This window comes from Fukomys damarensis, unplaced genomic scaffold (genome assembly GCF_012274545.1).
Source record: "Fukomys damarensis isolate Sample0158 unplaced genomic scaffold, DMR_v1.0_HiC HiC_scaffold_24, whole genome shotgun sequence".
Lineage (NCBI taxonomy): Eukaryota > Metazoa > Chordata > Mammalia > Rodentia > Bathyergidae > Fukomys > Fukomys damarensis.
Genome location: NW_022900936.1, coordinates 28,886,714 through 28,900,785, shown reverse-complemented (window position 1 = coordinate 28,900,785; position 14,072 = coordinate 28,886,714). Strand labels below are relative to the sequence as shown.

Genomic DNA, 14,072 nt, shown 5'->3' with positions numbered 1-14,072 from the left:
AAAAAAAAAAAAAAAAAAAAAAAGGAAAGAAAGAAAAGAGTAGGTAGTCTTTTGCTAATTTAGAAAGAGAACTCAGTGCCCTCAGTGTCATTGATCCTGTCCTGAAAATACCTCTTTGAGATGGGATCACTTCCACTTCATGAGTTGCTCTGACCAAAATGCTTTATGCAATGAACTAGGGGGCATATAGAGTCACCAAAAAGAGGACATTGTACAAACAATCATTAAATACATAAAACACACCTGAAATTATCAGATCCTACATCACTGACTTAAATATACTGGATTTTCAATGAATATTACTGCACTGGTCATTAAGCTTCATTGCCAACTTGATTGGATTATAAACCACCTAAGGGATTAGTTTATGTCTGGTTGGATCATGGAGCTGTGATCATGAGGCCTATTGTCAGGCCAGCCCCTGGTAATGCTCTCCTTCTCTGCATTCCTGACACTATGAAATAAGCAGTTTTTCTCTGCCATGCCCTACTGCCATGATGTTCCCACCCTGGGGCCAGCCAATTATGAACTAGAACATCTGAAACCATGAGCTAAATACACTTTTCCCTCCTTTATGTTGTGTGTCCTGGGTATTAGGAAACAATTACTAATTAAATTGAAGTAACTGGTCTTTTATCTTTATCATTTATTGGTAGATTTTAGGTATATTGTACAGTTACATTCATCATTGGGATCTTGTACTTTTATCAGACTTATCTTGGTTCTTATTTTTCCCCATTCCCCAGCTCTCCCTCCCCACCCTTCCCAGTTTATAAAGACATTGTTTCCATGTTTTCCTTTTTACCTTTCTCCCAGCACTCCCACTTCTTCTACTGTTTTAGATCTTTTCTTCCTGTTACATAATATCAATTATACATTTTGATCCTTATATACACTTAATTTTTCATACCAGCAAAACTATTCACCTGTGTGACATTAATTTCACTTAAGACTATGGCCTCAATGTTCATCCTTTTAGCTATAAATATCTCTAGTTTCTCATTCTCATGGCCGAGTAGTAATCCATTTTATGAAAAAAAAAACACATATCTTCTTTATCCAGTCTCCTGTTGATGGCATTTGGGCTGTTTCCAAATTTTAGCTATTACAAAAATTGCCACTATAAACATGGTGAGCATATATTGCTATGGTATGATTCTTTTAATTCTTTGAGGAAGGTTCACAGCAGAGGAATAGCTAGGTCAAATGGGACCTCTAATCCTAGTTGTTTATGATATCTCCATATTGATTTCCACAGTGATTGCACCAGTCTGCACTCCCACCAACAATGGAGGAGGGTTCCTTTCTCCCCACAATCCCGCCAACATTTGTTATTGTGTGATTTCTTTATAGCAGCCATTCTCTGTGGGGTGAGGTGGAATCTCAGTGTTGTTTTCATCTGCATCTCTCGAATGACCAGTGATGTGGAACATTTTTTCAAATATTTTCTTGCTGCTTTTACTTCTTTGACAAATGTCTGTTCATTTCGGATGCCCATTTTTGAATCGGGTCTTTATATTTGGGGGGACTGATTGTTTTGAGTTCTTTATATATCCTTGATAATAGTTCTTTTTTTAATTAGGTCTTTATATTTGGGGAGTCTGATTTTTTAAAAGTTTTTTTATATGTTCTGCGTAGTAGACCTTTATCTGAGGAACAGTTGGTAAAAATTTTTTCCCACATTGTGGGGTGTCTCTTAGCTGTGCTTGTGATTTCTCTGGCAGTGCAGAAACTTTTTAAAAAGATGAGATCCCAATTGTTGATTCTTTTTTTCCCTCATTAATTGTTTGTTGATTTTTTATGCTACTTCTCATGCTACTGAAGATTTGCCCGTAAAGTCTTTTCCTTTTCCTATTGTAATATCTTCAAGAGTTCTACCTAACATCTTGCAGCAAGTATAGTGTTTCTGTTTTAATATTTATATCTTTAATCCACTTGGATTTTACTTTAGTGTGTGGGGAAAGATATGGGTCTAGTTTTAATCTTTTTTGGGGGGGAGGGTACCAGGGATTGAACTTGGGACCTTGTGCTTGCAAAGCAGGTGGCAGAACCACTGAGCTAAATCCTTGGCCCTAGTTTTAATCTTTGACAAGTTGAAATTCAGATTTTCCCAACAGCATTTATTAAAGAGGTGTTTGAGAGAGACTTTCACAGTACTTATTGTATATGATGCCAGAAAACCCCCGAAAAAGTAAAAATTGAATCATGAATCCTAGAGTTATATATCTATATCTATCTATATCTATATCTACATCTACATCTATATCTATATCTCATTGGTTAAGGTGACCAGAAATGAGTTAGAGATTTAGAGACAAAGGTATGAAGAAGCCATTGTTCCTAGTTATCAATAATGCACCTCAACTAGCTTAAGGGATTTTCTTGATTCATATAACAGGGAAGTACCAGGGAGAGTGTTTTTTAAAACAGCTGATTTGAGGACTTATGAAAAGCTATCAGTTATATTATTCAGCTTTCTTATCACTGAGACACAATACTAAACACTGAAAATTTAAGGGAGAAGCAGCTTGATTTGCTTTTAGTTTGTCTGTGATAAGCTACCTTCAAGGCAGAGACTTCCTCACTAAAGGATGTGAAAGAGCAAAGCTGCTCAGGGTGAGAAGCAGAGCAAGGGACAGTGCCAGAGAGGAATGGGTGAGGGACCAGGCATAGGACCCAAAGGCTGGCAGCCATGATGCCCTCAGACATACTCGGGGGTGTGCTGTTCTAATCTCCTAGGAATTTCTTAAGCAGGTAAGGCTGACAAATTAGAACTGAAGTTCAACCAAGGCTCTCCCTCTCCCCTGTTTTTTTTTCTTTTTTCTTTTTTTCTTTCTACTCCCTTTTGCTTTTCTGTTTAATTTGTCTTACAGATGAATTATCTCCAAATAACTGGAGAACATGGTTCCCACTAGCCACAAATTTGTATTTTATTAGTTTTTCAAACTAAAGGGAGAGGAATGCCTCATTCTTTCATTCCTCAAGCCTGGGGAAAATTTAGATTCACTTTTCTCTAATTAAGCATTCTTTTCTGAGCTAAATAGAAAGTAAAAAAAAAAAAAAAAAGCACCATGTCTAGCCAAAACTAGATCATATTTGATCTCAATATTTAGATTGGTAGAAAAGAATGCCAGAATTACCAAAGCAATAGATAACACAATCACCAAAATATAAAGACATAAACAAAGAGAGAAGAAGTGTATAGACTGTCCACTGGAATATTGCATGCACAAAAGTATTAACTGCTTCAGTAAATATTTTTGAAATTTTTCACTTTGGCTAGATTTTGTGATATATTTTTGTTGTTGTTGTTGTTGTTTTATTTTTATTGAGTTTATTGGTACAATCTAGGTCTACAATACAGTTACATTCATCATTGGGATCCTGTACCTTCACATGACAGGTCTTGGTTCTCATTTTTTCCCATTATCCCTGCCCTCCCTTCACCCCCTCATCCCCTCCCCATTTACAAACTCTTTATTTCCATTTTTTCATTTTCTTATAATTTTTCTTTTCCCTTATTTCCTTTCCACTACCCTTCCCACTTTCCCTACACCTTTAGCCCTTTTCTTCCTATTTCACACTCTTAATTTTCCCTTTAGGATTTTGTGTGCTATTATAGTTTTTCACACCAGAGAAACTATTCGGTATTTACACATGTGTGACTTATTTATTTCACTTAAGAGTATATCCTCAATATGTTTCTCCACTGTTGCTAGATTTTAACTAAGCATGGAGACACAAAGTTGAATAAAAAATAGCACCTATTTGCAAATGATGAATGTTTATTTTTAGTAAATAGACATAAACAGGCATTCAAAACACATTGTGATAATGCCAAACTAGACCTACACTCTGGACACTGAGGCTACAAAACTGGGCATTTAATCCATGTAGCAGAGACAGAGATATAGAGAATTCAGATAAGACTTCTTGTAGAAAGTGACTTCACATGTGAGTAAGAAACACTAAATCAGAATTTGTCAGAAAGGTTTGGATATAGGAGAGACTGATTGCATATAATATCCTTTTGTTTCAGAATTGTTTAGTGGCCAGAAAAATTTGTCAGCTTTATTGGATTAGTCACTTTCCCATCACTAGGACAAAATACTTAATACCCAACAGCTTAAAGAAGGAGAGACATACTTTGCCTTAGAGTTTTAGTCCTTGGCTGACTCCAAGGCAGAAACAGCATGATGGAAGGGTCTGGTGTAGGAAAGAAGCTCAACCCAGGACATCAATAAGTCAGAGGATGAAGGGAAGGGCTGGGGAGGGAGATACACTTTTGCCAGTCTTTCCCCCAGTGAACCCCTTCTTCTGAGTAAGCTCCAAATCTTTATAGTAAATTCAGCCATGAACTCATCACTGGGTTAATTTGATGATGAGTGTGGTACCCATATGATTCTATCACTTTCCAAAAGCCCCACCTCTGAAACAAGAGAATTTTGGCAGACTTTTATATCTAAACCATAAATCAAATTATGGTGTTAGACTTCTCCCTGTGGGCTGTATTAGAAAGAGAAATAATGCTTTTACAGAGATAATTTTGAGGATTGTGAAGACAGAAAAGAAGAAAATAGTAGATAGTAGTAACAATGGGCCAAATCAGAGAACAAGGTCTAAAGTGGTACAGAAGCCATCGAAAGAGAAGACAACGATAAGAAAAATTTGACTGGATTTATTAATTTCTTGGATTGTGAAAGGGCATAAAGTTCCAAAAATATCTTTCAGGATCCCAGCTAGAACTTTTGGGTGGATATTGAAGGAAGAACCACACGATGATGTTGAGTTCGAGACATTTGCAGAACTTCCAGGTAGAAACTGATATTCTGCAGTCTCTAGGACATATGAATCTGAAACTCAAGGGAAAATCTGAGTAGGAAATAGAGAGGTGTGACTTATAATTGGTAAAAACTAATGATATTTCTTAAGGAAAACTTATATAATGCGTATAGCAGTGTACTGAAGAAGAAATAAATACCATTCATAGTATGCGTATCAAAATTTTATCAAGGACAGGAAGAGAGTTGATTGGTGCAAGATAATTCAAGGAATATAATATCGAAAGTTACAGAATATTTGCAGTGAAGCTAACGAGTACTTGAAGGAATAGGCACAACCTAGTAAGGTAAGATTAATACAAGGTTTCTAGGATTAACATTTAGAAAGCCATGTTAGCATGCCATTAATGCTGGAACTCAAATATGGCTGGTGGCCCCTAGCTCCAGAGTCATGTGGTTTCTCCAGAAACCTAAGTCACATTTGTTTTCACTTTGTTAGGAGGATGAAAGTAGATGGTGGTAGTAAAGAAGCAAGAAGAAGGAAGAGAAGGAAAGGGGGAAGGGCATAAAAAAGAAAATATTTCAGACATGCGTGTAAACTAATAACTTAGTTTGTCCTTCCTGTATAATTCACTTTGAGGTCCAGACAAAATAGAGTCTTAAGATAAAGCAGACATTGCAGAGCTCAAAGAGTGCTTACTGAAGAAACTTGAATGGAGAGGTTCAAGTTCTTTGACCTCGTAGAGACAAAGGCCTTTATGAAGTCAAAGCCCGGGGGGGGGAAACTCAGATAAAGTTCAGGACAGTGGGAAAGACAGAGGGATATTGTTTAGCAGGTGAACTACTGGCATTCCTATTTTGAGTCCGTATAATGCCTTAGGTGAAGGCAGCCTGGAGGGTAGGTGAGTGGTGTAGAAGGTAGGTAAAATCACTTGCTTTACCTAGAATTATGAAGTGTCTTAATCTATTCAGGCTACTGTAATAAGCTACCATAAACTAGGTGACTTATAAACAGACATTTATTTCTCATAATATTCTGTCTTTAGCAATGAGCTTCTCAGACTATGTATAGATGAAAATATAAATCTCTAGAAGAAAGAATAGAAAGGATCGGCCAGGTTTTAATAACCCTCTAAATCTTCAATGAATAGAAAGAAAAAATAGAAGCTGGCTGGATAGCAGCATCTAGGAATGGTACTGAGGATGGGTAAACCTCAAAGATGTGTTTTGTATTTTTTGAGTTAAAAAATAGTGAGAAAGGAGATTTATCACAAGAGTCATTTGGGGAAAAAGTGGAATGAAAAACTAAAGATCAATGTCAGACTAAACCTATATGTATCTGTCATGTGCCAAACAATATTTTAGGCATTATACATATAAGGTAAATAAGGCAGGGACCGTTTCTTTATAAAGGTTGCATTGAGTAGAAGGAGCAAAACAACAAGCATGGAGATAATAAATACCTAAGTATTCTGATAAAGATGAAAATAATATTATGAAAGTAATATTATAAAGCATAACCAAGGAAGTTGCTAGAAAATACCTTTGTGAGAGGGTAAAGTTTGAATTAACATTCCTGTAATGTTGACATAGAATGAGACGTGGTATTTTTGTTTTTGTTTTTAAAAATTTATTAATCTTATTGGCACATTTTAGGTATACAATATCCTGATACTCATTATTGGGAATTTGTACCTGTACATGCTATATCTTGGTTCTTATATTTTCCCCATTCCCCTGCCCTCCCTTCAACCCTTCCACCCCTCCCCATTTACAAAGACTTTGTTTCCATTTTTTCTTTCTCTCATATTTATTCCTTTCCCCTACCTCTCCCTTCCCCTTTGAACACTTTCCTCCTATTTCACATTATCTATTATACATTTTACACTTTCTGTAATGCAGATTATCTAGGACCTTTTAATAGAAATGAATTCAGTGAGTATGAAGGAAAAAAGAAGAAATCCAACGTGTCAAAAACTCAGAAAAAAATATGGGAGAATGGAAAGAGAATGTAGGACCCTCTTCACCATGTAAAGAGTTTAGTTTAGGTTTTTCTTTTCTTTTTCTCTCTTTTCTCAATTCTGTTCATTGAACCTGGGCCTTGAATGTTGTAGGCAAGTATTCTAACACTGAGCTACACCCCAAACCTAGAGTTTATTATATGAATAGTAGGATGGTTTTCAAATAATTTTTAAGAGATTTCACTTTTAGTTGAATCCATTAGTGTCTGTTAGATATTCACTGTGAGTGTTTGTAGGTCAAAGATTGTTTGTATGAAGTTTCTTTTGTTTTTTACAGTTTTTACAGTCAAAGCCTATTTTATGAATACAGCGTGCTAATCATATGATTGATCAGCTCATCCAATAAGGAAGACAGAAATGATTGTATCAACTGATTCAGCTTTAATCCTTGTAGAATTATGCAATATAAAATAAATAAGCCAATACAGGGAATTTAAAATGATTGTTTCAATGACTTTTGTCACAGTGCAATGGCAGAGTCATGTGAAAAACCAGCAACAAACTATTTTAGAAGAATTGAATGAGCATTATCTTTATCAGGATAAAACAGGGCCAGCACTTCTGGCTCTTCCCATTCTTGGCTTTGTGGTTTTAGGAAAATTCTTTACCTGCCTGAATATTTCTTTCTTTGCGTATAAAAATACGGATAATAATTTTTCATCTTCTTATTGTTGTGATGATTTAAAAGATATTACATGTAAAGTCCCTAATATACTAGCAAAGGATATTTTCCTTGCTCAAAATGCTTACGACCATAAATATTTCACATTTTGGAATACAGTGGAAACACTTTTGCTTATGAACAATTTTGTTTGCAAACAAAAGCATTTGGAAAAATTTTGTTTTGTTTGGAAACTTTAGGTTACAAACATAACTGTGGCCATCTTTCCTGCACAAGCACAAACATGATCATTTTTTCCAAAATTGTGGAACAAATTGAGTTTGTGAATTGAGAAACAACTATATTTGCAAATATATAATGACCTATCTTGGTAACAGAGTCTAATTTTGTGTTCAAATTTTATATACATGTCATGTATACTTTATACAAATAGGCTAAAGGCAATTTTATGCTGCATTTTTAGTACACATTTTGTTTGATCATAATGCATCACATGAAGTCAAATGTAGAATTTTCCACATGGGGTGTTATTATGTTTTATATCTAAAATGTCTCCCAAAGCCTCATATGCTCCCAGATGGGACTTTTGAGAAGTGGCTGGATCACAGGTGTATGATACTGGATTGTGGGCATGTAATAACTGGATTAGTTCACTGATTGGTTTATCCTAATTCTGGGTGTGTGAAATGTGAAGCCCCACTATCAGAGTAGGCATCACCAACCAATAGCCTTGTAGCCTGAATGGAATAAAAAGGGAAAGGAAAGATTGGTACTGCTCCTCTATGGTCTCTATGGTCTGGCATACCATAGAGTGTTTCTTCTCTCCAGTGCCCTCTTGTCATGCTTCCCTGTCTTGGAGCAAGCCAAATATGGATTGGAACCTCTACAAATTGTGAGCCAAATAAACATTTCCTCCTTTATGTTGTGGTTGTTGAGTATTTTGTTCCAGCAATGAGAAAGTAATGAAGAGAGGTATCATGTGGTGCTCAAATGTTTGGGTTTGGGACTGTTTCAGATTTTAATTTTTCCTGGATTATGGATGCTCCTGATCCGTAATTGGTAGCTATAGTCTCTGAAACTATATACACTGCAATTTCTAAAACTTTAATGCCGAAAAGCATAGATAATGGCATCCAAGGTATATTAGCATCTTTATAATGGTGGCTAGTAGTTATTCTCAATTTCTCTCTTGTTTGATGTATAATAATTTCACCTTTAAAAGAAAGATAACACATTGTTTTGGTGGAAAAATGTATTATTTCTTTGTCAAGTAGAGATAAAGCAAAAATCCCAATTAAAAACTGAGTTTCCAGACAACCATATCAACTTGACTATGGTAGCAAGTAACCCACATTCTCAGTGGTTTTTATGAGAATTTTGTTTGCATTCATGTTACATGGACACTGGGGTTTCTTCTAGGGTATAGGGGGGCCAAAACTATGCTCCACGCTTTATTTACTTCTGGTAAAATTTAGCCTTACATTTTAAAAGTTTTGATGTCATAAACATCATGTCTGGCCACATTTCAATGACTGAAGCATATCACATGACTAGGTCATAGCATCAGATTACTAAGTGTCCATGTTGAGGAAGGGATTGAATATTTGAAATCTATTCTCATCTACTTGTTTAGTGAAAGTATTTCTCTTTGTTTCTATTTTGCTCAAAATCCACCCATACCCTTCCCCAGAAATAATTACCCAAAGTCTCATCCAGTCAGTAGCCTCTCCAGTTTTGGGATCTCATGGAATGCTGTCAAGCTCTAGAATTTATGACACAACCAGGCAAATTATGTGCCTCCTCCCATTTCAATAATGTTGTTGTAATGATGCATGGGAGGAAGAGAAAAGAGATACGTATACACCAGATTCTCCCTTTCATAGAGAAAGAATGGAAGATGCAAAGAATGGAAGATGCATATCACTGTCTAATACAAATTACAAGGGACAACTTGTTTGAGTCCCTTACCTTGATAGTATAGGTTGTTTCTCAAGGGGCTCAAAGACCACTGGTCTCTGTCTTCCTTGGTTTTGTAATATAGGAGTTCCTATAATATCTTTGCTTGGTAGAGACATAAATTCTCTACAGGCTGAACAGTTATCTAAGGCTACTTCTTGCTTCAGCAAATAACAGATACTACAGGTCATTTTACACCTCAAATAGTTGGTCTTTCTTAGCAATGTTTCATTTTATCTGCTCAATTCCAGTCAGTTTTATGTGCCAGTAGTCCATCGATAGCTTTCCTGTGACATTTCTCTTTCTGGAGGTAATCACAGGTATTTTGAACTTGTGCTGCTTCTGAGAGACCAGATTACTACCTCTTTGTGCTCATTTATTCTAATTGGCAGGATTTTCTGGGGCCACCTTAGTCCAGTCAAAGGCTTCAATAAAAGCTTCCATGATTCCATCCTTGTTTTAGTCTTTGCCCAACACCAAAACTAAACCACCCTTAGGTGTTCAGAAGATAAATATTTTTGTCTTTCAGTAATGCAAGTCCTGAAATTTTCTTTTCTGCAACTCACTCCTTCAAGAAAAATGATGGATTCTTTCTGAAAATGTCTTTTTCTTGTCATGCTTTGTCAAATGAAACAAATGGCATCCAAGGTACATTAGCAACACTGACTGTTGAAAATCCCTCGCCTAAAGCCACACATTTATTCTACGCATCATTTGCAGTTCATGTTGTTTTGTGACTGCATATTATGAGTTACCAGTTTTCCAGACTATATTAATAGATTCCTAATGCAGACACTGGATTCCAAAGCAAAAGTCATATTTTAGAGATTTGTTGTTGTTGTATTCAATTTATAGATATTGTTTATTATATTTGTTATTTTCTTAAGGTTAAAAAAACTTCATCATTCAAATGACTTATACTCAACATTTATTTTTTATTCACAGTAATTAGATATCTACTACTATACAGCAGTGCGGTTGCTCTTATCTCGGCTCAGCTCTGTTATAGGACCCAGCCTGTAGACATCTCAAGGTTATGCCCATTTTCATTTCTCAAGAAACATTGAGAGACTTTAAATTCAAAGGAAGAGGAGATATTCTCCCACAAAATAGAGAACAGGTAAAATTTTCAAGCAATATACAATCTAATACACAAACTAAGTTGATCTGTATTTAAAATTACCTTTATCATAAGCAGAACTTCTTTTCCTGAGATTTTTTTTCACTATCACATGCACATGGGACAAGCTCAGATAGTAAAAGATAATGATTTCTAAATGCTATTACTCATGTAAGAACGTTACAAACATTATTTCACTAATGAGTTGGGAATAGTTACACCTCTTGTATAAAAACACAGAGATGAGCTGTGAATGATTTAGTGACTTACCCTCTGTAGCATAGGGGAAGACTCAAAACCTTAACCCAGTTGTATCTGACAACAAAAGTCAGGCTTTGAACCACTATACAAGCTGCCTGTCAAAGTTGCAGCCATTCAAAATACCCCCAAGGTAGGAAACTGTAGAAACAATTTTACTGTAGAAATAATTATGAGGTAGGTAAAATTGGTAAGACAAAATATGAAAGTCAATATTATAATCATAAGTTGTGTTTAACAATCATAAATCAAGGAAGAAACAATGGTTGGCATTTTCTTCATATGAATTAACAAGTTTACATGTCTACAAAGCTCCTATCACTTGGTAAATGGGAAGAGTACAGTGGGAAGCCATGGCTGCAGCTTTGAATCATCTGTGGCATTTGGCTCACAAAAGAAAATAAAGATATGGAATCACTTAAAAACAATAGTATTCCATAAAATTGCCAGATTTACATTTCCTTTTGTCTGTCCATTACTTGCAGCACTTGTTTATACATTTAGTATTTGTATTTCTTGATAGAAAATAATTGCTTAATTAATCAAGTACTGCTTTAAAGAGACAGAATAATCTGTTTTGATTCTTTTTTATTTCTGGGGAAAATCTTGGATAAATGGCATTTTCACTGCTCTCGGTTTCTATTTGTATATTTCGGTCTATTCTAAGTGAAAGCAAGCACTTAAATGCACTATCAAATTGAAGATAGAACCTCAGGAAAAGTGGTCTCATTTGCATGCAGCTTATAGTGCTTTTTGTAAGAACATGTTTGACTTTGCAGTTTTCCTTGGTAGCAAATGTGAAGGGAATAAATGCAGTGTGCAGAATTCAGCTGACAGCTTAAAAACCTTAATGGCATTTGAATTATTTTTGTATTACATATTCCTAACAATGCAAATTTTCAGGAAAGTAAAATTTCTCGTATTTTAAAGCAAGACATTAGGATGATTTCAGATTTCAAAAAAGTAGTTCATGTGACATATCTGGTAAATAGCAAAAATATTTTACAATAAAAGATCCATGTATGTACTGCATTCTCATTCAATCAAACTCAAGTAGGAATTGATTCTATGAAAATGTATATGCTAAAAGTGGAAATAGTTTTTCTAATAAAAGATCACTGATTTATTATCTGGCAAACTACTTAAGGAAAGAGAATTTCTATAAGGAAAGAGAATGTACAGATAACAACATTTTCTTTGCTGAAGTCGAACTTATAACACATTTCATGAATAAAAGTTTGAAGTCAGAGCCAATAGTAATTCTAATTTAAAATGTAGGAAATAATTACAAATGAACTTCAGCTTTCTGCTATAAAGTATTTACATGAATAAGTTTGCTATAAATTTGAGTCCTCATCCACAGAACATAATCTAAAGACATCGACATGAAATCACATAAATCATTTCATGTAAATTCACTTCATTAACTTAACTGAAGCCAGGCATGACTGTGCAGCAGTGATTCCATGTGAAATTAGTGGAAGTTACCCTTGGAGTAAATAGAGAGCCAACACTAGATTTGAAACCAAACTCAGTGCCATGTCAATCTCAGAGTTTGTGTGGGAATCTGAGTAATGGCCTACATATCCTTTCACATGAAAGTTGACTACAATTACACAAATGTGTAAAACCCAGTTTCCTTCTGAAATGTGGAAGGCCTAGTTTCCTTTCTGTAACTTTAGAAGAAAATGGTCAATAATTTTGGAGAAATCATTCATAATTAAAAGAGAAAATTAAGTATGGACACACTTTAATTCCTCTGGAAACCGGAAAAGTGGAAGAAGAGGTATCAGTGACTTGTTTTTAATTACTAAAATAGTTTTTGCTTTTAGGCAGTGCCTAGCAACTTTCATCAGTTCTAATTTCTCTTTTATTAATTCTGATTTGCATCAAAAACTGCTGTGTCGCTAGCACATCTAATTCTCATTATTTTCAAAAAAGAAGTATATTGTTATCCTTTGCATTTGTTTCATTCTTGACAGTCCTTCTGGTTCATTTAAGTTTATTCACAATGATTCCGTCGTATTTTACTTGACCTTGTAGACAGAAATGATGTAAGGAAGTGTTTTGAATCATCCATCTCAAATCATTGTTATAACACATCCCAATAGTTGACAATTTAGAATTATGAAAGAAAAATTATTATAGCAATAGATTTTTTTAAATTCTAGGATTCATTTCAAATGCTCATGTAGTTGAAGGAAATAATACAAGGAGAGTCTGTCTACCTTTTACCTCACTTTTCTCAGTAATAACATCTTGCAAAATTATAGTATACAGTCACAATGAGAATACTACCACTGACATAATCTACTGATTCAGTTTCTCCAATTTTACTTGCATTTATTTTGGTGCAGTAGCACACCAAAACTTCTTACTGCTATTTAACAGTAACTCAGCACCCCAAACTTCTGCTCACACCCTTTTTCATTGTCCCCAGCTTCTGGTAACCACTAATTCTACTCTCAACTCCTATGAGGTAAAATTTTGTATATTCCATACATTAGTGAGATCATGATATACTTTTATTTCCAAACCTGGCCTATTTCACCTAACACCAGAAGTCCAATTACTTTGAATTGCTGCAAATAACTGAATTTCATCCCTTTTAATAGCTGAAGAGTATTCCACTGTGTGTATTTCCCACATTTTTAGTTCATTCATCAGTTGATGAACGCATAGGTAGCTTCATTTCCTTGGCTACTGTGAATAGTGCTGCAATAAACATAGCAATTATAATATTTTCAATTTACAATGGGTCGATGACATCCATCTTATGTTGAGGAACATCAGTGTTGAAGTCATTCATATTTAAAGTAATTGTTGGTATATTTAATTTTAAATGTGCTATTTTATCTTTTATTTTCCTATTTGTATCAATACTCTATTATTATGAAGAAAATATTAAAAATTCCCTTGCCTTTATGTGCCATTAGTCTCTCCTACTAATAAAATATAATTATTTCAGACTATTTCTGCTACACACATTGAGTAACACATGAGATTAGATATTTGCTTTAAGTATAAAATATAATCTAAAAACTGATAATAATGATTTATTAATATTTTGCTCTATTTTTTCTTATTCTGTTACCCATCTTTCCATTCAGTAGTTGTAAGTATTTCCCTTCATTTCCTTTCTGTTTAGAGTACATTTTCTAAAGTTACTTCTGCTGGGGACAAATCCTTGTAGTTTCCTTTGGTTTGACAATGTTCATGCATTTCCCCTGTTATGCTCAAGAGATAGTTTTGCCAGATATAGATTTATGGTTAAGTTTTTCAACAGTTTGAAAACATAGTGTCAATACTTTATA

The 14,072-nt window shown here is 34.7% G+C and overlaps 1 long non-coding RNA gene across 1 annotated transcript in view; it reads left to right on the top strand.

Annotated features, from left to right (window-relative positions):
- Positions 1 to 14,072, top strand: part of LOC109117374 — a 41,749-nt gene that overhangs the window by 6,504 nt on the left and 21,173 nt on the right. Inside the window, exon 2 of the long non-coding RNA XR_002024673.1 lies at positions 10,326 to 10,500. This is a non-coding gene — a long non-coding RNA (uncharacterized LOC109117374). The remainder of the gene's footprint in view (positions 1 to 10,325; positions 10,501 to 14,072) is intronic.